This window comes from Symphalangus syndactylus, chromosome 11 (genome assembly GCF_028878055.3).
Source record: "Symphalangus syndactylus isolate Jambi chromosome 11, NHGRI_mSymSyn1-v2.1_pri, whole genome shotgun sequence".
NCBI lineage: Eukaryota > Metazoa > Chordata > Mammalia > Primates > Hylobatidae > Symphalangus > Symphalangus syndactylus.
Genome location: NC_072433.2, coordinates 127,163,344 through 127,187,867, shown reverse-complemented (window position 1 = coordinate 127,187,867; position 24,524 = coordinate 127,163,344). Strand labels below are relative to the sequence as shown.

Here is a 24,524-nt window from a genome sequence, read left to right as displayed (position 1 = left end):
GGGAGGGAGATGTGAGTTTGTAACCGCTCTGCATAGATGCACAAATGGGTCAGGAAGTGACCTCAAAGGGTAGGGGGATCTTCCTTTTCCTTTTCCTATAAAAGAAAGAAGAAGATGGGTGGGTAGGTAGGAAAGAATAATCTGAAAGAAAATTACAGTTGAAGCTGAATCATCTTTACTCTTTGTATTCTGTGTTGCTCACCAGTCCTTGGGCTTACAAATGCTTTTCCCTATTACCCTCTTCTCTTCATTGGCAGCCATGGTGCATTGGACCATTAGCCCCTCTGGGTGCCAGTTTCCTCGTTATTATACCTATGGGTATCAGAAATGTACCACATCTGACGGGGACTGTGAGATGAGGGAGGTAAAGCACTCATCCCCATGGGACAAAACCAAGGCTGGCTACTTTACGAATTGTTACTGTGAAGAAGAAGACCCCCTGTGAAAGCATGAACTTGGGAAGCAAGGAATCTGGTCTCCAGTCCCAGGTCTGCCCCTTCCTTAGTTGTATGACTGTGGGCTGCTCAGCCACCCACTTTGGACCTAATTTCCCCATCATAAGACCCACCTTTAGCATATCCAGAATCAGCAAATCTACCGAGACAGAACGTAGATCAGTGGTTTCCAAGGACCAGGAAAGCAGAGAGCGGGCCTATTGGAAAGTAACAGGTAAGGGGTACAGGGCTGCTCTTTGGGATGATAAGAATGTTCTAAAATTGATTGTGACAATGGCTGCTCAGCTCTGAATGTGCTGAAGCCTCTGTACTGTACACTTGACATGGATGAGTTGCATAGGATGTGAATTATATCTCAATAAAGCTGTTTCGAAAAATATCTGTGGACTGGGCACATTGGCTCATACCTGTAATCTCAACTGTTTGGGAGGCTAAGGAGGGTGGACCACTTAAGCCCAGGAGTTCAAGACTAGCCTGGGCAACATGATGAGACCTCCATCTCTATAAAAACTTTAAAAATTAGCCAGACCTGGTGGCATGTGCCTGAGTCCCAGCTACTCGGGAAGCTGAGGCAGGAAGATGACTTGAGCCCAGGAGACAGAGGTTGCAGGCAGTGAGCCAAGATCATATGCCACTGCACTCCAGCCTGGGCAACAGAGTAAGACCCTGACAAAAAAAAAAAAAAAAAAAACCACCCTCAGAGGGTTGTTTCAAACCTAGCCCTCCTTTCCCCTCCTCCACCACCACCTCAAAAGGCAGTCAACAGGCTGAGGTCCACCGCCCTGCCCCAGGGAACCTCGCCAACCATACCACTCTACCCCCACAGCCAAAATGACCAGAAAACCCCCCGAAGCCCTGGAGTCTAGTTTCCGTTCCAACATTGTTCAAAGAAGCACGCATCCCTGGGGACGAGCCGTCCCAGCTGCTGGCTGGCAGGCCTCTGTGAGAGGAAGTACCACCCAGAATGGGCTGTCAGTGGGGTTAGGCCTCACTGCTTCTGGAGGTAGGGGGAGGGCAGATCCCTCTGCTATTTAAATTGTGGCCAGCTTGGTGCAGCCCCTGTTTTAATGGTTTTGCTTTTTTTTTTTTTTTTTATCGCCCAGGCTGGAGTGCAGTTGTTGGATCTCAGCTCACTGCATCCTCTGCCTCCTGGGCTCAAGTGATTCTTGTGCCTTAGCCTCCTGAATAGTCAGGACTACAGGCATGCACCACCACGCCTAGCTTTTTTTTTTTTTTTTTTTTTTTTTTTTTTGTATTTTTAGTAAAGACAGGATTGCACCATGTTGCCCAGGCTGATCTCAAACTCCTCAGCTCAGGCAATCCACCCACCTCAGTCTCCCAAAGTGCTAGGATTACAGGCATGAGCCACTGTGCCCGACCCATGGTTTTGCTTTGAGCACCTCTAACCTGGAGTCCTGGTGGAGCTCATTTATTCATTCAACAAACATTTGCTGAGTGCCTGCAAGGCGCCAGGCACTCCCAGGCTCCAGGGATATAGCAGTAACCATCAAAGTCCTGCCTGATGGGCACAGAGTGTAGTTGGAGGGACACACAAAAGGGGCTGTGGAGTGAGACTGAGCTGGTTCCAGTCCCAGTCACTCACTGTCTCTGTAGCTCTGCATAGCATTTGCAGCCTCTGTAAGCTTCACTTTGTTCTTTGGTAAATAGGGCTGCTGTGGAGGAGTGAGTCCGTGAATGCATATCCAAGCCCTGGGCATGGATCCTGGTTAGACGGGACCCCTGGAGCTGACTCAGTAGTCATCACACTGTAATGCACACTCAACATGCAGACGCTGTTGTGCTAAGAACCAGACTGCAACCTGGCGTTTGCCAGGCCCCAAACCTCATGTAAAATCAAGACAGCCAGTTGAAAGCGAAGAGCAACAGTGTACAACATTGACTGAAGACATGGGACGCAGAGACAGGTGGGCCTCAGTGTGAATCCCGGCTCTGCCACTTACCCCCCTGTGTCTCCAACGACGTAATAGTCTCTGAGCATCAGTTTCCCAGTCTGCACTGCTGAAGACAAAAGCCCCTGGTTCTCATGTCTGGAGCCTCTACTAGGACGTATTCAGCTTCCACAAAAAGGCTGTCAATGATCTCACATTGCTGGAAGCCCAGGAGTGGTTGGGGTGCAGACAGGGTACACTGAGAAGTTCAAGTGTGTCAACAGGGACACCGATTCTTTCCGTGTCTGCCACTCCTGGCAACTAGACCTGAAAGGGAAGAGAATGAAAAGAATACACCTTTTCCCAATGCCCCCCCACACCCAGCACACTTTCCCTCTGTCTCATTGGCCAGAAATGGGTCACAAAGCCCGCTCTGCCTCAGTCACTCTCCAAGAAAATGGGATTTTCCACGTTTGGCAGGACATTTAGGATGGATCAGCTTCCCCCACATCATGAGAGGATGCCCAAGGGTATGTAGCCAAACAGGGCAGCTGTCAGCAGGGGCAAGGGGGGATGGTGTCAGGCAGGCAGTCCGCAGGGTCCTGCAGTGGTCATAGGCTGCACGAGGCGGCTGGCACAGAGCAAGAAGGCATCCGACGGTCTCCCTTTTGTTCCCACCACAGACCAGCAAGCCAAGCCTCCTTACTTAGCCTTTTCAGTCATTCTTTTTTTTTTTTTTTTTTTTGGAGATGGACTCTCACTCTGTTGCCCAGGCTGGTGTGCAGTGGCATGATCTCGGCTCACTGCAACCTCCACCTCCCTGGTTATCCTGCCTCATCCTCCCAAGTAGCTGGGATTACAGGCAAGCACCACCACCCCCAGCATTTTTTTTTTTTTTTTTTTTTTTTTTGTATTTTTAGTAGAAACAAGGTTTCACGATGTTGGCCAGGCTGCTCTTGAACTCCTGACCTCAGGTGATCCACACACCTCGGCCTCCCAAAGTGCTGGGATTATAGGCATGAGCCACCATGCCTGGTCACTTTCATTCATTCAACAAACACTGAGCCCTTATTTAATACCAGGCCCTGTGTCTTACCTTCCAAAAGCTGCCATAACAAATTACCATGAACTTGGTGACTTAAAAAAAAAATAGAAAGATATCATCCCACAGTTCTGGAGGCCAGAAGTCTGAATGCAAGGTGCCAGCGGCAGCACTGGTTCCCTCCTTAGGCCCTAGGTGAGAATCTGCCCCCCACCTTTCTCCCAGGTTATGTGGTTGGCTGTGATCCTGTGCTCCGTGGCTTGGAGCTGCATCACTCTAGCTCTGCCTCTGTCTTTTCACGGCCCTCTGCTCTCTGTCTCAAATATCCCTCTCCTTTCTCTGGCGAGAACACGAGTCCTCTGACTTAGTGTCCACCCTGAATCCAGGATGATCTCATCTTGAGATCCTTAACTTAATTACCTCTATAAAGACCCTATTTCCAGCCTTGCACCAGTGGCTCACACCTGTAATCCCAGCACTCTAGGCGGCCGAGGCGGGCGGATCACTTAAGTTCAGGAGTTTAAGACCAGCCTGGCCAACACGGTGAAAACTCATCTCTAATAAAAATGCAAAAAGTAGCCAGGCGTGGAGGCACAGCCTGTAGTCCCAGCTAGTTGGGAGGCTGAGGCAGGAGAATAATTTGAGCCCAGGAGGCGGAGGTTGAAGTGAGCAGAGATCCTGCCCCTGCACTCCAGCTTGGGCAAGAGAGAGAGACACGATCTCAAAAAACAAACAAACAAGCAAACAAAGACAAAAACAAACCTTATTTCCAAGTAAGGTTACATTCACAGGTACAGGGTTTAGGACTTAGTTTTTTTGTTGTTTTTTTTGGGTGGGGGGTGGGGAGGTCACAATTCAACCCATATACCCTGTATTAGGCAAATAGATTAGACCTATTTACCTCTCAACGGGGAGACAGCAGTAAGAGGCATTTACTACCACAGAATGGCAAGAGCTGAATTAGAGGGACAAATCAGGCAAGGGCTAATCCTCTGCCTCATGGAGCTGGGAAGACTTCTTAGAGGAGGTAACCTCAGAACTGGGTCCTGAGGGGTGAGCAAGAGTTCTCCAACAGCACCAGAGAGAGGGAAGCTTTGTCTAAAACAAGGCTGAGTTTCACAAAACTCATCAGTGCTTTTAGAAGTCAGAATAGTCCTGGCTACTTGGGAGGCTGAGATGGGAGGATTGCTTGAGCACAGGCATTTAAGGCTGCAGTGAGCTGTGACAACACCAGTGTACTCCAGCCTGAGCAACAGAGACAGAGTTTTTCCCACACACAAAAAGAAGTCAGAATAGTGACTTTCACTGCCTTGGAGGCAGCAGAAGGAAGGATCTTGGGGGCTGCGATGTTCTAAGTTTTGATCTTGTGGTCACATGGGTTAGTCACTTTATGAAAATGTACTGAGCTCTGTACTTATGATCTGGGCCTTTTTTTTTTTTTTTTTTTTTTTTTTTTTTTTTGAGATGGAGTCTCACTCTGTCACCCAGGCTGGACTGCAGGGGCACAATCTCATCTCACTGCAAGCTCCGCCTCCCGGGTTCACACCATTCTCCTGCCTCAGCCTCCCGAGTAGCTGGGACCACAGGCGCATGCAACCATGCCCAGTTAATTTTTTGTATTTTTAGTAGAGACGGGGTTTCACCATCTTAGCCAGGATGGTCTCGATCTCCTGACCTCGTGATCCGCCCGCCTCAGCCCCCCAAAGTGCAGGGATTACAGGCATGAGCCACCACGCCCGGCCTGATCTGGGCCATTTTATGCATGTTATACCTCAACAGAAAGTTACTATTATTATTTTGATACAGGATCTCACTCTGTAGCCCAAGCAGGAGGGCAGTGGCGCAATCTCAGCTCACTGCAACCTCTGCCTCTCCGCCGGACTCATACAATCCTCCCACCTCAGCCTCCCAAGTAGCTGGGACTACAGGCACACATCACCATGCCTGGCTAGACGTCTGTATTTTTTTGTAAAGACAAGGTTTCATCGTGTTACCCAGGCTGGTCCTGAACTCCTGAGCTCAAACGACTCACCCACCTCAGCCTCACAAAGGGCTGGGATTACAGGCATGCCCTACCACACCAGGCCAAAAAATTAATATTTTTTAAAGGCTGTTCAATATGTTAACATGTCTCTGATTTTTTTCTCTTGTCAGTGTTTTCTAAATATTCTTTACTATGCATGTCTTAGTTGTTATAGAAAACTGAAACTGTTTCAAAAACAAGGCTGCTAGAAGTCAGGAGTCCTGAGGGTGCTGGTTTCTCAGCTGGGGTGTGGGTTATGTGGGCATGGGCGTGTTTGGTGTGCAAAGATCCAGTGAACTGTACACTTCTCTGCATTGTTATGCATCAATAAAAATTAAAATATAAGGCAGTTACTGAAGGGGGTGGAGAGAAAGCATTTGGAATCTTTTTGGCTTACCAAAATCCACAATATTTATTGAATGTCTACCGTGCACCAGGACCCTTCTTGTAATGAATGTATTTCATCCTCACAGTGGAACTGGGAAGCTCCATTACTTTCAGGACAGCTTTACAGATAAGAAAACTGAGGCTCAGCGGCATCAAGCGACCGGCAGGAGTGAACCACCAGTGGTGGCAGAACTAGAATCTGAAGGCCCATGTCTTTTTCAAGACCCAGAATTATTTACACTTCTGCTGAGGACTCTCACCTCTCCTGGGGAGCCTTAGAAAAGTCTGAGATGCGCCGGGAGTTATTGGCCTTACTGAATCAGAACCTGGGGGCAGGGCCTGGGGATGTGCATTTAACTGCCCCCCACCACTATCGTTCTCTTGCACCCTCTAGTATGGGCACCAGTGCCTTTCATGGAAACAACAGGGAAGAAACCCATGCAAGCCTGTTCAGAGGTAGAAGCAGTCTAGGCACTTTGGGCAGATACAGGAAGATATTAGACGTAATGGTAAGGGGGTTTTACCTGCGGCAATCATTTCAGAAAGACCACCTCATCACTCATGGTGAGTTCCTTTGTGGGGGAGCGGAGAAACTCACATGGCATCTGAAACAAACTTACCTGAAGCACTGTTTCAATAGATCCCTCATTCAGGCAGTCAAGAAATTCATTCATTCCATGAATGGACTCATTCAGTCAGCCCACAGCACTTCTTGAGCACCTACCACACGTCAGTCACTACTACAGGCTCTGAGGATAAGGAGATGAAAGATTTATTCTCTGTCAGGAGTTACGTGCTGCTTGGGAAGACCAACTGGTTAAACAAAAAACATGCACCTATTAAAATGGTTGAAATAAAAAACAACTGACGATAGGCTGGGCACGGTGGCTCACGCCTGTAATCCCAGCACTTTCGGAGGCCAAGGTGCGTGAATTACCTGAGGTCAGGAATTGGAGACCAGCCTGGCCAATATGGTGAAACCGCATCTCTACTAAAACTACAAAAAAGTTCCCGGGTATGGTGGGGGGCACCTGTAATCCCAGCTACTCAGAAGGCTGAGGCAGGAGGATCACTTGAACCCGGGAGGCGGAGGTTGCAGTGAGCTGAGATCGCACCATTGCACTCCAGCCTGGGCAACAAGAGCGAAACTCCGTCTCAGAAAAAACAAACAAACAAACAAACAAACAAAAAAAAAAAAAAAAAAAACCGACGATAACACCGAGTGCTGGTGAGGATGTGGAGCAACTGGTGGAAATGCAAAACAGTGCAGCCTCATTGGAAAACAGCTGGGCAGCTTCTTTAAAAAGTTAAACATTCACTTACCATATGACCCAGCAAACTCACCTGTATTTACCTAAGAGATATGAAAACATATGTCTACAGAAAAACACTAATGTTTACAGTAGTTTCATTCATAATCACTGTAAACTGGAAACAACCCAAATGTCTTTCCTTTGTGACTGGATAAACAAACATTCACACAGTGAAGTAGCACTCGGCTATAAAAAGTAATTATTGATACACACATGACCAAGGCTGAATCTCCAATGCATGACTGTAAGCTCAGTGAAAGACACCAGCATTAGGATGGGTGTGGTGGCTCACTCCTGTAATCCCAGCACTTTTGGAGGCCGAGGTGGGTCAGAAGTTCAAGACCAGCCTGGTCAACATGGTGAAACCCCGTCTCTACTAAATATACAAAAATTAGGTGGGCATGGAGGCAGACGCCTGTAATCCCAGCTGCTCAGGAGGCTGAGGAAGGAGAATCGCTTGAACCCTGGAGGCAGAGGTTGCAGTGAGCCGAGATTGTGCCATTGCGCTCCAGCCTGGGCAACAAGAGCGAAATTTCGTCCCACCCCCCCACCACCGACTCCCCCAAAAAAAGACACCAGCATTAAAGGTTATAAACAGCATGATTTTATATGTGACATTATGGAAGGGGCAGTGTTGTACAGACAGAAAGCAAATCCGTGGTTGCCAGGGGCTGGAGTGGGAAGAGGTGTTGGATACAAAAGAGCATAAGGGAATTGGGAACGGGTGAGGAAATTGTTTTATATTTTGATTGCGTTGGAGATTACAACTTTATACGTTTGTCAAAACTCATAGAACTAAAAAAAAAAAAACCTCAGAACTGTATATCAAAAAGGGTGAATTTTACTGAATGCAAATAATATTTTTTAAAGGAAAAAATAAGATTTGATTACAATACAAGTGATAATCCCAAAGAGAAGGAGAAGAAATGATCAGTGCAGTTTGGGAAGGCTTCCTGGAGGTGACAGTCCCTAAGCTGAGCCTAGTAAAAGGACAAGAGTTTAACAGTTGAGTCCAGGCACAGTTGCTCACGCCTGTAATTCCAGCACTTTGGTAGGCCAAGGTGGGGGATCACTTGAGGTCAGGAGTTTGAGAACAGCCTGGCCAACATGGTGAAACCCTGTCTCTACTTAAAACACAAAAATTAGCCGGGCATGTTGGCAGACGCCTGTAACCCCAGCTATTCAGGAGGCTGAGGCACAAGAATCTCTTTAACCCAGGAAGCAGAAGTTGCAGTGAGTCAAGATCGTGCCACTGCACTCCAGCGTGGGTGATAGATCGAGACTCAGTCTCGAGAAAAAAAAAAAAAAAAAAGCAAGCGTTTATCAGTTGAATGGGGTGGAGAGGACCAGGAATCCAGGCAATGGGAACAGCATGAATGACATCCACTCTGGGGAAGGACTCAGCTGTGCATGAGTGATTAGCAAGGAAAGCAGGGCTCACCCAGGGTCCCTTGACACTTGCTAAGGCATTTGGACTTTCTCCTGGGGATAACGGGGAGCAACTGAAAACCTTAGAGCAGAAGAATGACCTGGACAGACTTCTGGTTTGGAAAAGATCTTCTGTGGGCTGTAGGGAGGTGGGAGAAGGGAACCAGGCTGGAAGCAGGTTGAAGTCAAGACTAATTGAGGTCATTCTTCCCTGTGATTGTACCTTCTTGGCTGAGACATCTGTCACTCCATGAACAATAACTGAACACTTGCTGTGTTCCAGGGAATGTTCTAGAGGCTGAGGATACAAGAACGGACAAGGGGGAAAAAAAAAGACAAAATACCAATAGCTCTTCCATTCTACTGAAGACAGACAGTAAACAAGGAAACACATAAACAAGATCACTTCCAGTGGGGTGAGCACTTTAGCAGAGCAGATGAATATAATGGGGGAGGAAGGGCTGGGTTTACGTGTGGTGGTCACAAAGGCTTCTTGGAGGAGGGTGACCTGAGGAGGAGAAGAAAGAGGCGCTGGCTAGTGAGGGCCTGGAAAATGAACTTCTCAGGCAGTGGGCTCAGCAAGTACAGAAACCTGATTGCTTTTGAGGGTTGCAAAATGGTGCAGAGCTTGAGGGCAGGGTTGGGGGCACAGCCAGGTGCCCCCCGTGTCTCCAACCCTGCAGAGGAGAAACAGAGTGTCTTCCCCTAGGAGCGGCTGTGTTTCCCTCCTCTGCCTCCCCCATGTTTTGGTGAATAACAGTTTATGGCCCCACTTGGAGAGAAAGGCCTGAGTCCCTGTAGGTAGCTTTCCTCTTGGCTCTAAAGGTCACAGCTGTTGCCATCATAAACAGTGCACATGTTGACAAAATCACACCAGCTCCAGGACACAGGACACAGAGATGAGAGACAGGAGACAGAAGAGGTAGGATACACCTGGGAAGGCTAAGCCTCATTTACAAAGTTAAAAAACAAAAAGAAAAAAAACACCCAAGTAAGCAAACACACATCAGTGTCTCGTGACTCACAGCAAATGCCTGCATCTGTTACCCAGGTCCCCCGTCAATAGAGTTAGCTCCCCGTGGGGGCCCCCAGGACCCTTTCCTAGTATGTAACCCACCTTGGCTACACAGCAGCTGTCCACAGGGGACATTCCTTCATAGACTGGGCTTTTGCATCGGGTCTGAAGTTAGCTGTCAACCAGCCATCCAGACCACCATTCAGAAGGGGACAAAATATCATTGAAAACATGCATTAGTTTCCCAGAGCTGCTACAACAAACACTCGCTGTTGTGGCGGCTAAAAGTCTGAGACCCCGGGGTCAAAAGGGTTGGTTTCTTCTTTATTATTTATTTATTTATTTATTGAGACAGAGTCTCACTCTGTCACCCAGGCTGGAGGGCACTAGCACCATCTCAGCTCACAGGAACCTCTGCTTCTCAGGTCCAAGCGATTCTCCTGCCTCAGCCTCCTGGGTAGCTGAGATTACAGGTGCCCATCACGACGCCCAGCTAATTTTTGTATTTCATGTAGAAACAGGGTTTCATCATGTTGCCCACGCTGGTCTCCAACTCCTGATCTCAAGTGATCTGCCCTCCTGGGCCTCCCAAAGTACTGGAATTACAGGCATGAGCCACCACACCTGCCCAGCATGCTTGGTTTCTTCCGGAGGCTCTGCGGGAGACGGTCCCATGTCTCTCTCCAAGCTTTGGGTGGTTGCTGGGAATCCTCTGTGTGCTCTGGTTTGTAGATGCCTCTCCCCATCCTCTGCTTCAGTTGTCACATGGTGCTCTCCCTGTGTGTCCTTGTGTTGTCTTCATATCAACTTCCCTCTGTGCATGTCTCTGTGTCCAAATGTCCCTCTTCTTATGACACACCATTGATTTATTTTTTATTTATTTTTTTTGGGGGGGGAGACAGTGTCTCATCTCACTCTGTCACCCAGGCTGGAGTGCAATGGGGTGATCACGGTTCACTGCAGCCTTCACCTCTAGGCTCATCCAATGCTCCCACCTCAGCCTCCCGAGTAGCTGGGACCACAGGTGAACACTACTATGCCCAACTAATTTTTTATAATTTTTGTAGAGTCAGGGTCTCACCATGTTGTCCAGGCTGGTCTCGAACTCCTGAGCTCAAGTGATCTGCTCACTTTGTCCTCCCAAAGTACTGGGATTACAGGATTGAGCCACCACACGCAGCCTCATCAATTTAGGATGTACCCTAATGCAGTATGACCGCATCTTAAGTTGATTACATTTGCAAAGACCCTCTTTCCAAATACAGCTATGTTCTGAGGTTCCAGGTGGACATAAATTTGGGGGTCACTGTTCAACCAGGTCCACAAGGTAATAAAAAAGATGGAGAAAATTAGGCTTGCCAAAGGCCTCTGACACAGCTGGGATGGCCAGTGTTCAGCCTGTGGCTGAAAGACAGCTGCATGGGCTGGAGGGTGAGACCAGCACGGAGCATGCTTGCCCAGTAATCAGTGTGGCAAAAGTGTCTTTGAGGAGAGTGAATCTATTCAGACGCCAGCTGTGGGCAATTGCACTTTCCAAAGACACATCCCCTGATTCTTCCTCCATCCCACATGCTCTTCCACACTGTGACATTGACATTCATCCATGGAGAGTTGGGGTCCGGGTTTTCTTCCCTTCAACCTGCCAGATCTTTGTAACTTTTCACTTTTTATTATTTATTTACTTATTTTGAGAAAGGATCTCACTCTGTCCCCCAGGCTGGAGTACAGTGGCTCAATCACAGCTCACTCCAGCCTCGACCACCTGGGCTCCAGCAATCCTCCCACTCAGCCTCCCAGGGATACAGGCTCACACCATCATACCTGGTTAATTTTTTAAATTTTTTGCAGAAATGGGGTCTCACCATGTTGCCCAGCCTGGCCTCGAACTCCTGGGCTTAAGCAATCCTCCTGCCTCAGCCTCCCAAAGTACTGGGATTACAGGCTTGAAAGACTGCATCCAGCCTCAGAACTTTGTAACTTTTTTTTGTTTGTTTTTGTTTTTGTTTTTTGAGACAGAGTCTCTCTCTGTCACCCAGGCTGGAGTGCAGTGGCACAATCTTGGCTCACTGAAACCTCTACCTCCTGGGTTCAAGCGATTCTCGTGCCTCTGCCTCCCGAGTAGCTGAGATTGCAAGTGCCTGCCACCACGCCCAGCTAATTTTTGTATTTTTAGTAGAAATGGGGTTTCACCATGTTGGCCAGGCTGGTCTCAAACTCCTGACCTCAGGTGATCCACCCACTTGGCCTCCCAAAGTGCTGGGATTACAGGCATGAGTCACCCTGCCCAGACCATTTTGTTTAATAGTTGACAGTTTCTTTTAAAACAATAATAGCAACATATATATGCATTTGCCATTACTTTGAAATGCATTAAAATTAACATGCATTAATAATTGAAAAGAGGCCGAGACAGATGTGATAAAGCAAACAGAGTAAACGTTCAGGGGCCGTGCATGGTGGTTCATGCCTGTAATCCCAGCACTTTGGGAGGATGAGGTGCACAGATCACCTGAGGTCAGGAGTTTGAGACCAGTCTAGCCAACATATAGTGAAACCCCATCTCTACTAAAAAATACAAAAAGTAGCAGGGCGTGGTGGTGCATGCCTGTAGTCCCAATTACTTGGGAAACTGAGGCAGGAGAATCACTTGAACCCAGGAGGCAGAGGTTAGAGTGAGCCGAAATCACACCACTGCACTCCAGCCTGGGTGACAGAATAAGACTCCAAGTCTAAAAAAAATTAAAATAAATAAATTTAAAAAAGAGTAAATGTGCAGGATGAAATCATAGGTAGTGGCTAGATGGATGCTGCTATACAACCCTTTTTACTTTTCTGTATGTTTTAAAATTTTTTATAATAAAAGATTGGAAAAACGAGAAGACCAAACAACTACATAGCATATACAATGAGCTAGATACGGTCCTAAGCCTCACACCTGTTAGCTCATCCCACCCTCAGCCCAACCCATGAGGGATGTTCTATTGTGATCCCCATTTTACAAAGGAGGAAACTGGGGCATAATGAAGTTCGAGCCATGGTCAAGTTTGAAAGGCTAGCCGACGGAAACAAATGTGACTCTAACCCAGGCAGTCAGCTCCCAGGATGCTGCCCAAGCTTAACCATTACAACACGTCACCTCTCACCCATGTACCGCTGTTATAATCAGAAGAATTATACTTTCATAATTACAGTACACTTACATTTAAGTATTATCATTATTATCATTATTTTAAAGACAAGGTCTGGCCCTGTTGCCCAGGCTGAAGTGTAGTGGCTTGACCATAGCTCACTGCATCCTTGAACTCCTGGGTTTAAGAGACCCTCCTGCCTCAGCCTTCTGAGTAGCTAGGATTACAGGTCTGCACAACCACACCCAGCTAACTTTAAAAACGTTTTTGTAGCTGGGCACAAGTGGCTCATGCCTGTAAGGCCAGCACTTTGGGAGGCTAAGGTGGGAGGACCACTTGAGCCCAGGAGTTTGAGACCTGGGCAACATAGTGAAACCTTGTTACTACAAAAAATACAAAAATTAGCCAGGTGTGGTGGTGTGCACCTATAGTCTCAGCTAGTGAGGAGTCGGAGAATCACCTGAGCCCAGGAGGTCAATGTTGCCATGAGTTGAGATCACACCACCGCACTCTAGCCTGAGTGACAGAGTGAAACCCTGTCTCAAACAAAAACAGAAATTTTAGGCCGGGCGCGGTGGCTCACGCCTGTAATCCTAGCACTTTGGGAGGCCGAGACGGGTGGATCACGAGGTCAGGAGATCGAGACCATCCTGGCTAACACGGTGAAACCCCGTCTCTACTAAAAACACAAAAAATTAGCCAGGTGAGGTGGCGGGCGCCTGTAGTCCCAGCTACTGGGGAGGCTGAGGCAGGAGAATGGCGTGAACCCCGGGGATGGGAGCCTGCAGTGAGCCAAGATCACGCCACTGCACTCCAACCTGGGTGACAGTGAGACTCCATCTCAAAAAAAAAAAAAAAAAAAATTTAAGCCAGGGATCTCACTGGGCGAGAGCACAGGCTGGCCTTGAGCTCCTAGCCAGAGGTGAGCCTCCCGCCTTAGCCTACCAAAGTGCTAGGATTATAGGTACATGCCACCATGCTCAGCTAATTATTATTATTATTTTTCTTTTTGGTAGAGACGGGGTCTCACTATGTTGCCCAGGCTTGTCTTGAACTCCTGGCCTCAAGCGATCCTCCCACCTTGACCTCCCAAAGTGTTGGGATTATAGGCATGTGCCATTGTGCTCAGCCCATAGAAGTATTATGTAGTGGGCCCTGCCATTCTTTTTGGGTGCCCAGCAAAATTTGCCCTCCTATGTTTGACTGCCTTCCCATATGAGGCCACACCTAGCCAAAGAAAAATCCAGATCTTGTTTTCCCAGACTCCCTTGCAGCTTGGGTAGGGATGCTCAGCTCTGCCCCACAGTCAGATGTACCAGCATCAGGCTTGTGTTCAAAAGCCACCAACAAGAGAAGCAGGTGTCAGAGGGTACATACCTGGCAAAGGTAGTGGCAGAAACACCTGGTATCTAGAGGGAGAGAACCAGAGGGTGCAGCACCCTGAGCCCAGCAGAACCAGCCATGCTCTTACCCAGTCCTGGCAGTGGGCACTGCTCTACTGGAGCAATCCCACCTGTGGTTGTGCTTTGTTTCTGGCTTTGTAGACTCCAGACCTGGATCTCTGCCCTCCTGAAGATTCTCCATGCCACCTAATATCCTTTAATACATTCCTTGTTCTTCCTAACACTAGAATGAATTTCTGCTGTGCCTCCCACAATTGATAGATACATTGTATTCTTTTTTTTTTTTTTTTCCTCAGATGGAGTCTTGCTCTGTCACCCAGTCTGGAGTGCAGTGGCGCGATCTCGGCTCACTGCAAGCTCCGCCTCCCGGGTTCACGCCATTCTCCTGCCTCAGCCTCCCCAGCAGGTGGGACTACAGGCGCATGCCCGGCTAATTTTTTGTATTTTTAGTAGAGACGGGATTTCACCGTGTTAGCCAGGATGGTCTCGATCTCCCGACCTTGTGATCTGCCCGCATGAACCTCCCAAAGTGCTGGGATTACAGGCGTGAGCCACCGTGCCCGGCCTACGTTGTATTCTTAACTATAGAAAGAAAACTCTGCAGAGCTACAAGACTGGAAAGGAGCTACAGACAAGTGCTCAGTGGAATGGTTAACATACAATTTAAGGGAAATTTGACAAGTATATGTCCGTATGTATAAGCTATAAGCTATCCTTGGACGATCATCTAGAAAGCGGCAACAGTAGCGGTCCCTAGGAGGCCTAGTTTGGATGACAGGGTCTCCAGGCACTGGGGCTTTCAAGACAGATTAGACTCGAAAGAAACTTTGGAGGAAGCAGGATATGGTGGCAGAGACACTGAAAGAGCCAGGCTTTGCAGCGGACCTATTCAGGTTGAAAATGCAGCTTTCCTGCTTGGGAGACTCATTGAATTTCTGAATTTAGACCTTTAGAATTCTGCAGCAGTGCAGATATTACCTATCAAAAAATAAATAACATAATTAAATTTATTTAAAAGGCAAATAAAAAAGATTAAATACTAATCATACTGGTCCCTGGGTGGTTCTTTTTCCATCTCTTTATACATTTTTGCCGTTTTCAAATATCTTAGCATGAGGATGTATGCTTTAAAAACCAAAAACAAAACAAAACAATGAGAAGGAAGTCGAGCCTACAGAATGGGAAAGAATATTTGCAAATCATGTATCTGATAAAGGACTAGTATCCAGAATCTGTAAAGAACTCTTACAACTCAATAATGAAAAGACAACCCAATTAACAATGGGTAAAGAATCCAAATGGACATTTCTTCAAAGAAAATATACAAATGGCTGATAATAACATGTAAAGATGCTATCTGGGAAATGTAAATTAAAACCGTAATGAGGTATCACTTCACACCTGCTAGAATGGCTAAATTTAAAAAGATGGACAATAGCCGGGTGTGGTGGCTCATGCCTGTAATCCCAGCACTTTGGGAGGCCGAGGCGGGTGGAACACCTGAGGTCAGGAGTTCGAGACCAGCGTGGCCAACATGGTGAAACCCTGTCTCTACTAAAAATATAAAAATTACATGGGCATGGTGGTGTGCACCTGTAATCCCAGCTACTCGGGAGCCTGAGGCAGGAGAATCGCTTGAACCTGGGAAGCAAACGCTGCAGTGAGCCGAGATTGTGCCCCTGCACTCCAGCCTGGGTAACAGAGCAAGTCTCCGTCTCAGAAAAAAAAAAGAAAAGAAAAAGATGGACGATAACAAGTATTGGTGACGATATGGAGAAATTGGAACCTTCCTACACTGCTGGTGGGAGTAGTAAATGTTGCAGCTGCTGTGGAAAATAGTTTGGCAGTTCCTCAAAAGGTCAAACGCAGAGCTACTGTATGTATGACTCAGCAAGGCCACTCCTAGGTAAATACCAAAAAGAAATGAAAGCTCATCCACACAAACACTTACACATAAATGTTAACAGCAGCATTATTTATAATAGCCAAAAGGGGAGACAACCCAAATGTCCATCAACTGATGAATGAATGAACCAAATGTGGTCCATCCATAAAATGGAATATTACTCAGCAATAAAAAGAAACGATTTACCGATCCATGCTACAAAATGAATAAACATTGAAAATGCAATGCTAAGTGAGCCTGGGCACAATGGTTCACACCTCTAATCCCAGCACTTTGGGAGGCCCAGGCAGGCAGATCGCTTGAGCCCAGGAGTTTGAAATCATGCCGAGTAACACGGCGAAATCCCATCTCTGCAAAATAATACATAAATCTAGCCAGGCCTGGTGGCGTGCGCCTGTGGTCCCACCTACTCAGGAGGCTGAGGTGGGAGGATCGCTTGAGCCCATGAGGTGAAGCTGCAGAGAGCTGAGATCACACCACTGCACTCCAGCCTGGGTGACAGATCGAGAAAGTGTCTCAAACAAAACAAAACAAAACAAAACAGCAACAATAACAAGAGCACATGATGCTCAGTGAAAGAAGCCAGACACAAAAGGCCACATATTATATGATCCTATGTACATGAAATGGCCGGAATAGGCAAATCCACAGAGACAGAAAGTAGATGAGTAATTGAAGGGGTGGGGGAAGGGGGTATAGGGAGCGACGGCCTAATGGATATTAGGTTTCTGTTTGGGGTAATGAAAAGGTCCAAAAATTGATTGTGGTGATGATGTCAGTGCTCTGTGAATACACTAAAAGCCATCGAATCACGCTTTAAGTGGGTGAATTGTGTGATATATGAATTATATCTCAATAAAGCTCTTTTCTAAATGTAAAAAATAGAAAGTGCTGGAGGAAAATGTAAAACAACAGCTTTTTTTCTTTTTTCTTTTCCTTTTTTTTTTTTTTTTTTTGAGACAGTCTCGCTCTGTCACCCAGGCTGGAGTGCAGTGGTGCTATCTTGGCTCTTCTGCAACCTCTGCCTCCTGGATTTGAGCGATTCTCCTGCCTCAGCCTCCCAAGTAGCTGGGATTACAGCCACCTGCCACCATGCCCGGCTAATGTTTATATTTTTAGTAGAGACGGGGTTTCACCAACTTGGCCAGGCTGGTCACTAAACAGCTTTTTTTCTATGAGGCTTTTACTCTTTTGTTTTTTTGTTTGGGGATTGTGTGTGTTTTGTTTCCAGGGCCTAGCAGAAAATTGGAGCCCAGAAAATGGGTGGGTGGATGGATGAATGGATGAAAGATTGGATAATGAGACGATTGAACGATCGGATGGGTGGACGAGTTGGTAGGTGGAATTCCAATGTGGTCCCTCCTAGAGCTTCCTTTTTCCTTTGACTCACCCAAAAGTAAGAGAGATGCAACTACTCCAAAAGGATTCTCTTTTCAAAACTCTTCATTCCAGCAGCGTCTGAGCTCAGGCAAACAACCACTCACCAAGATACAGAGTCGCTACACTTCCTCCCCCATTTCCTCTCCTTTGCCCAAAGTAGCAGCAAGTAGGAACCACTGGAATCCCATACACAATTTCTAAAAACAGGCGTAGAGGCGCGGTGTGTGTGTTCCAGGCCTGTGCCCCAGGCTGCAGGGCTCTCAAGACAGATCAGACTCGGAACAAACTGCTGAGGTAGCAGGATAAGGCGGCAAGCTCACTGAAGAGCCAGCCTTTGCAGCAGACACATCTAGGTTCAAACGCAGCTTTGCTGCTTGGGCAACTCACTGTCTCTCTGGGCTTTCAGCTCCTTATGTGTAAAACAGTGCCAGTAACACCCTCCTCGTGAAGTCCACGCCTCTTCAACACCAATATTAATGAGGGGTTCGCTTAGGACCTGGTACCTCTCACTTAGCTTCCTTCCTTCCCCCACCACCCCTGTGCCTGGCCTCCCCTGGCCTGAGACACTGTATGGTGTGGTCGCCTTCATAAGCTCTGGTTTCAGATGACCTGGATTGAGTACAGGTTTGGCTCCTCCACTGTGTGACCTTGCGCAAGATACTTAACCTCTCTGTGCCTCCGTTTCCTCACCTATAAAATGGAGTTAATAATAATAGCTGCCATACAAGATATAAGTATGTTCTGAGGATTAAAGGAGATAAATCTTACAGATCGCTGAGGTCAGTGACTAGCATACACTATGCATTCTGTGAATACTGACAATAATAGCCCGGCATAGCAGCATACTCCTACGGGAAGCCCTATCTGAAAGGCGGTAGGGGGCAGTGGCCACTTGCCAGTTGGCCTTGCAGGGGAAATGTGGCCCATCCATTGGGCCTCCCTGACGGTTCCTGGGCTTAGCAGCCCTATTTGATCCTGTGGAATAACGACAATTCTACTACCCTGCTTTATGGCCATCCTATCTGTGGCTTTGAACAGGAAGCTGTCTTTCCTCCCAGACACGCTGGTGCGTTTCCTGGTCTCCATGGAAACAGGCCAGGCTTGGTGCTGCTGACTGGCCTGGAGTCAGGGTTTGGTCGAGGACAGATTGGAGGCCAAGTCCTTACCTGGGGGCACAAGGACAAGGACCGTCTTCCAGATGGACTTCGTGGAATGTTCTTTTCCTGACGCCTGGAGCTTGAGTGAGGGGTACCCTCAGAACTTCTGCAGAGATAGTTTCAGAAGCTGATGTTAAAGGAACAGGCTAGGGCTGGGTGCAGTGGCTCACACCTGTAGTCCCAGCCCTTTGGGAGGCCGAGGCAGGTAGATCACTTGAGGTCAGGAATTGGAGACCAGCCTGGCCAACATGGTAAAACCCCATCTCTACTAAAAATACAAAAATTAACTGCGTGTGGTGGCAGATGCCTGTAATCCCAGCTACTCGGGAGGCTGAGGCATGAGAATCACTTGAACCCAGGAGGCAGAGGTTACAGTGAGCCAAGATCACACCACTCCACTCCAGCTTGGGCTACAGAGTGAAACTCTGTCTCAAAAAAGAAAAAAAGAAGCTGACGTTAAAGAAACAGGCTGAGGCCAGGTTTGGTGGCTCACGCCTGTAATCCCAGCACTTTGGGAGGCCAAGGTGGGCAGATCACTAGAGCTCAGAAGCTTGAGACCAGCCTGGGCAACATAGTGACACCTCATCTCTACCAAAAAAAATAATAATAATAATACAAAAATTAGCTAGGCATGGTGTTGCATGCCTGTAGCCCCAGCTACTTTGGAGACTGAGGTGGGAGGATCACTTAAGCCCAGGAGGTCGAGGCTGCTTTGAGCCATGATGACGCCACCATACTCCAGCCTGGGTGACAGAGTGAGGCCTTGTCTCAAAAAATATATATACAAATAAAAATAAAAAATAAAGGAACAGGCTTGGGGTGGTTTCCCATTGTCAGCCACCTCTCAGCTCAGCTGGGCTGCTCTTCCCTGCTTGCTAAGACTGAACCCATCTTTTATCTCATCTGATGCCTACCACGATAGCAGAGGAAGTGGGGATTTCCAGACCCATTTGACAGATCAGGCAATGGGGGCTCAGAGAGGGTAAGCAATTTGCCTAAGGACACACAGCCGGTTCTTCCTCTTCCAATGTTCCCACACTTTGCACCATTCCCTTTCTGATGACCTTTGTGGGAGTCACTGCTTCTGATCCAGAATCAGATTATTCTTTAAAATAAAAGATAATAATGATAACTAAAGTTTGAATACCTACAATGTAGCAAGCATTTCCTACACATTATTCCATTTAATCTTTAAAGCATATTTTATTAAATATCCCAAAGCAGTTATCAGTGTCCTTGGGGATCCCTCCCACGCATACTTCAGACAGGCCTTTGACATTGCTAAGGAGACACATGAGGCTCCCACTAGTGAGCTCTGCCATGGGGCCCCACAGACATTCATTCACTAAAGCAAGTATTGAGCACCTACATCTTACCAGGTCCTTGACAAACTGTGAAGTGGTGTGCACTGCTTTGTGAATTTCCAAATGGATCATCACCTAGCTTGGTACGAGGTAAAGGCAAAAGGAAATGGAAAGGAGATGGGAAAGCAGGGGAATGAGGTGGGGAGGGGTGGAAATGAGTGGGGAGAGGAGGGAAGGAGGTGGGCAGGGGTGGGAAGGAGGTGGGGAGGGGAGGGAAGGAGGTGGGGAGGGGAGGGAAGGAGGTGGGGAGGGGAGGGAAGGAGGTGGGGAGGGGAGGGAAGGAGGTGGGGAGGGGAGGGAAGGAGGTGGGGGAGGCAAAGGAAGGAGGTGGGGAGGGGAGGGAAAGAGGTGGGGAGGGGAGGGAAGGAGGTGGGGAGGGGAGGGAAGGAGGTGGGGAGGGGAGGGAAGGAGGTGGGGAGGGGTGGAGAAGCGCAGAGCTTCCCCGGGAAGCTTCTCCATCCCCTCTCAACTCAGGTGGAGATGGAGATGGAGATGGAGGCAGCAAACTTAGAAGTGGGTCCCTAGAACGTGTGTCACTGGGTCAACCCTAAGGCATAGTTACCAAGGAGCGAAGTCCTTTCAGGCCTGGCCTGGACCGTCCTCCTAGAATCTTCTCCCCGGGGGTGGGCCTGTGATGGCGGCCAGGCCAGGCAAGAGAAGACACAGGGCAGTGCCTCACACAGGCTCAGCCTCCGCCCAAGGTGGGACCGTCTAGCCCCACCATGGAGCCCTGGCTGTTGGTCCAGAGATGGGGGAGTCTCACCTCCGCAGCCACTTCCCACTCCCCAGGCCCTCTCCAAGCCCTCCAGCCACTTCTCCTGGAGATAAAATGGCCGCGCTCCCTTCATCTTTTCCCCATCCTACAGTCACAGCTGTGGCGTCTGCATTAGTGGCTGTGGCATTGGTCACCTCCTGGTTCCCTCATCCCCTCCCAAAAGTCAGCACTGCTGGGTACAGTGGCTCATGCCTGTAATCCCAGTACTTTGGGAGGCCAAGGCAGGGAGATCACTTGAGACCAGGTCAGCCTGGCCAACATGGTGAAACCCCCATCTACTGAAAATACAAAAATTAGCTGGGCGTGGTAATGTGCGCCTGTAATCCCAGCTACTAACAAAGCTGAGACAGGAGAATCGCTTGAACCTGGAAGATGGAGGCTTCAGTGAGCCAAGATACCATTACTGCACTCCAGCTTGCGCAACAGAGTGAGACTCCATCTCAAAAAAAAAAATTTAATTAAATCAAATCATGCAAATGGTAAATTTTATATTATATATATTTAACCAGAATACAAAAAAAAAAAAAAAAAAAAAAACCTGCCAGGACTTTAACACAGTGCTGAACTTGGCATAAACCACCAGTGACCAATGTGGATGTTTTACCAAATTGGATCAATGGGGCTGTGAGTGGGAAAACTAAAGCTCGTGCTGTGTGGACCTGAGCTTGGTCGCACCTGCCACAGGTGGGAAGCCAGGCTGAGGTGGCAGGGAGAGGCAGGGCAAAGGGGGTGTGGAAGAGTGTGAGGTTGGGAGCAGAGCTGAGCTGCCGCTGGCCGTCCTCAGCAGAAGCTGGTGGGGCACCCTGGACAGCACAACCCCAGCCACAGGCGCTGGCTAATAGCAGCTCATACCATTCTTAAGCACTTGCTCTGTACCAGGAATTTCTACAGACCTTCGAAGTACCACAGTTGGTCTCCACTACACACATGAGGAAACTGAGGCCCAAAGGAGAAAAGCAGCCCGCCCAAAGCCCCCAGTTGACAGGTGGCAGTGCGAGGCCTGGAGCCACATCTTTCGTAGCTGTCCTCTCCCTGCTGGCAGCTCTGCCTCCAGCAGCCACTCACTGGGGAGGTGCCTGGTGCTAGGCTGGAGCTTCCAGCACTGGCCCTCACTTCCCTGGGCATCCTGAGGGCCCTGGCTGTGCAAGGAGCGGGCCTCGGTCTACAGCCACGTCCTTCATGGATGTTGCTGAAAGCAGATGCAGCCCAGGCCAAGCCTCAGGGTCAGTGACTCTGTTCTGGCTGGGGAGGGGGAGCTAAGGGGACCACCCCTCCCAGCCCCTCCTTTGGGAGCTCACAGAGACCTCTGGGGAAGAGCTGATGGAAGTCGAAGTGGTCTCTTGCTCTCCTGCCCTCAGCGAGGGGCTGAGCCACTCCAGGAGGGTTTTCGGAGGCCTGCTCCGCCCCCAGCTGCTATTAGTGCTGCCTCGGCCAGCCGCCTCCGCCCCAGGAAAAAGAGGAAGTGGTCAGACGCCAGCAAGAGAGAGCCTTAAAGAGGATATGTCCCAACCTTCAGAGTTCCCTCCCTGTCAGGCGAAGTGGAGGAGCTGGCCGGGCGCTTCTCGGAGCTGGCCGGGCGCTTCTTGGAACCTTCCACCCGGGGAAGCTGGAACGTGCTTTCACCCCACAATGATATTCTAAAGACACCCTGGAATTCTGAGGGCCTCCAGGCTTCTAGCATCAGGGAACTCTGAGATGCGGTGTTGGGGAAGAGTGGAAGCTCCCAGCTAAGCACCCAGCACTCAGCAGACTCATAGTTCACGCGTGATAGAGGGGGCCTAAATCACAGTGAAGAGTTGCAGGTCCAAATCCTAGCTCTTTTACATACATTATATACAAATATTATATATTTTTTGTATTTATTTTTTGAGATAGACTCTTGCTTTGTTGGGCAGGCTGGAGTGCAGTGGCACAATCTCGGCTCACTGCAACCACCACGTCCCAGGCTCAAGCAAATCTCCCACCTCAGCCTCGCGAGTTGCTGGGATTACAGACGCCTGCCACCACATCCAGCAAATGTTCATGTTTTTGGTAGAGACGAGATTTCACCATGTTGGCCAGGCTGGTCTTGAACTCCTGACCTCAGGTGATCCACCCACCATAATGTCCCAAAGTGCTGGGATTAGAGCTATGAGCCACTGCACCCGGACTCTTTTACACATTTGTAGGGTAAAAAGTGACATTATGATCTATGAATGTAATGTGGAATAATTAAACCTAGTTAACATATCCATCACCTCAAACACTTAACTTTTTTGTGATGAGACTGTTTGAATTTACTGTCCTAGCAATTTTGAAATGTACCATACTCTATTATTAATGACATCTACCACGCCATACAATAGGTCTCAAAAAAAACCCATATTCGTCCTACCTGAGATTTCGTACCCTTTGACCACCATCTCCCCATTTCCTGTCCTCCAGCCTCTGTAACCGCCATTCTACTCTCTGCTTCTACGAGTTTGACTGTTGTAGATTCCACATATAAGTGAGAACATGTGATACTTGTCTTTCTGGGCCTGGCTTATTTCACTTAGCTTAATGTTCTCCACCTTTATCCACGTTGTCGCAAATGACAGAATTTCCTTGGCCATCAATCTCCAGTTCCACGCTGGACGCAGTGGCTCATGCCTGTAATCCCAGCACTACGGGAGGCTGAGGCAGGCGGAACACCTGAGGTCAGGAGTTTGAGACCAGCCTGGCCAACATAGTGAAGCCCCATCTCTACTAAAAATACTAAAATTAGCTGGGCATGGTGGAATGTGCCTGTAATACCAGCTACTGAGGAGGCTGAGGCAGGAGAATCACTTCAACCCTGGAGGTGGAGGTTGTAGTGAGCCATGATTGCACTACTGTACTCCCATCTGGACAACAAGAGTGAAACTCTGTCTCAAAAAAAAAAAAAAAAAAGGCCGGGCATGGTGGCTCCTGCCTGTAATCCCAGCACTTTGGGAGGCTGAGGCGGGTGGATCATGAGGTCAGGAGATCAAGACCATCCTGGCTAACACAGCGAAACCCCATCTGTACTAAAAATACAAAAAATTAGCCAGGAGTGGTGGCGGGCGCCTGTAGTCCCAGCTACTCAGGAGGCTGAGGTAGGAGAATGGTGTGAACCCAGGAAGCAGAGCTTGCAGTGAGCTGAGATCATGCCACTGCACTCCAGCCTGGGCAACAGAGTGAGACTCTATCTCAAAAAAAAAAAAAAAAAAAAAAAACAAAAAAACTCTCCAGTCCCCATTCTGCTTTTTAAATGCTGAATAGTAGTCCATTGTAAATATGTGGCACATTTTCTTTATGCATTAACCTGTTGATGGACACTTAGGTTGATTCCATAACTCAGCTATTGTGAATGATGCTGCAATGAACCTGACAGTGCAGACATCTATTAACAAACTGATTTCAAAGCTTTTGGGTAAATAACCAGAAGTGGGATTGTTGTGCTGGATTTTTTTTCTTTTTTTTTTTTGAGACAGAGTCTCACTCCATCACCACCCAGGCTGGAGTGCAGTGGTGTGATCTCCACTCACTGCAATCTTCCCCTCCCAGGTTCAAGGGATTCTTCTGCCTCGGCCTCCTGAGTAGCTGGGATTATGGGTGCCCGCCACCATGTCCAGCTAATTTTTGTTGTTGTTGTTGTATTTTTAGTAGAGATGGAATTTCACCATGTTGGCCAAGCTGGTCTTGAACTCGTGGCCTGAGGTGATCCGCCCGCCAAAGCGCTGGGATTACAGGCATGAGCCACCATGCCCAGCCAAATTGCTGGATCTTATACATTGTTTTCTATGTTTGCTAAAACATATATATCTCTGTGCGTTTTTAACTTTTTTTTTTCACAACGGGATCATATTATTCTACTGCT

The 24,524-nt window shown here is 48.2% G+C and overlaps 1 long non-coding RNA gene across 2 annotated transcripts; it reads right to left on the bottom strand.

The window, feature by feature from the left end:
- Nucleotides 1–2,423: 2,423 nt before the first annotated feature.
- LOC134731761 (uncharacterized) lies at nt 2,424–19,601 on the bottom strand. 2 transcript variants are annotated; one of them, XR_010114349.1, is made up of 3 exons: nt 19,441–19,601; nt 18,536–18,632; nt 2,424–2,671 (listed from the first exon to the last, which is right to left on the bottom strand). It is a non-coding gene; the product is annotated as an uncharacterized lncRNA (long non-coding RNA). The 2 variants fall into 2 exon arrangements; XR_010114350.1 differs by lacking the exon at nt 2,424–2,671 and adding an exon at nt 8,989–9,045.
- Between the last annotated feature and the right edge of the window lie 4,923 nt (nt 19,602–24,524).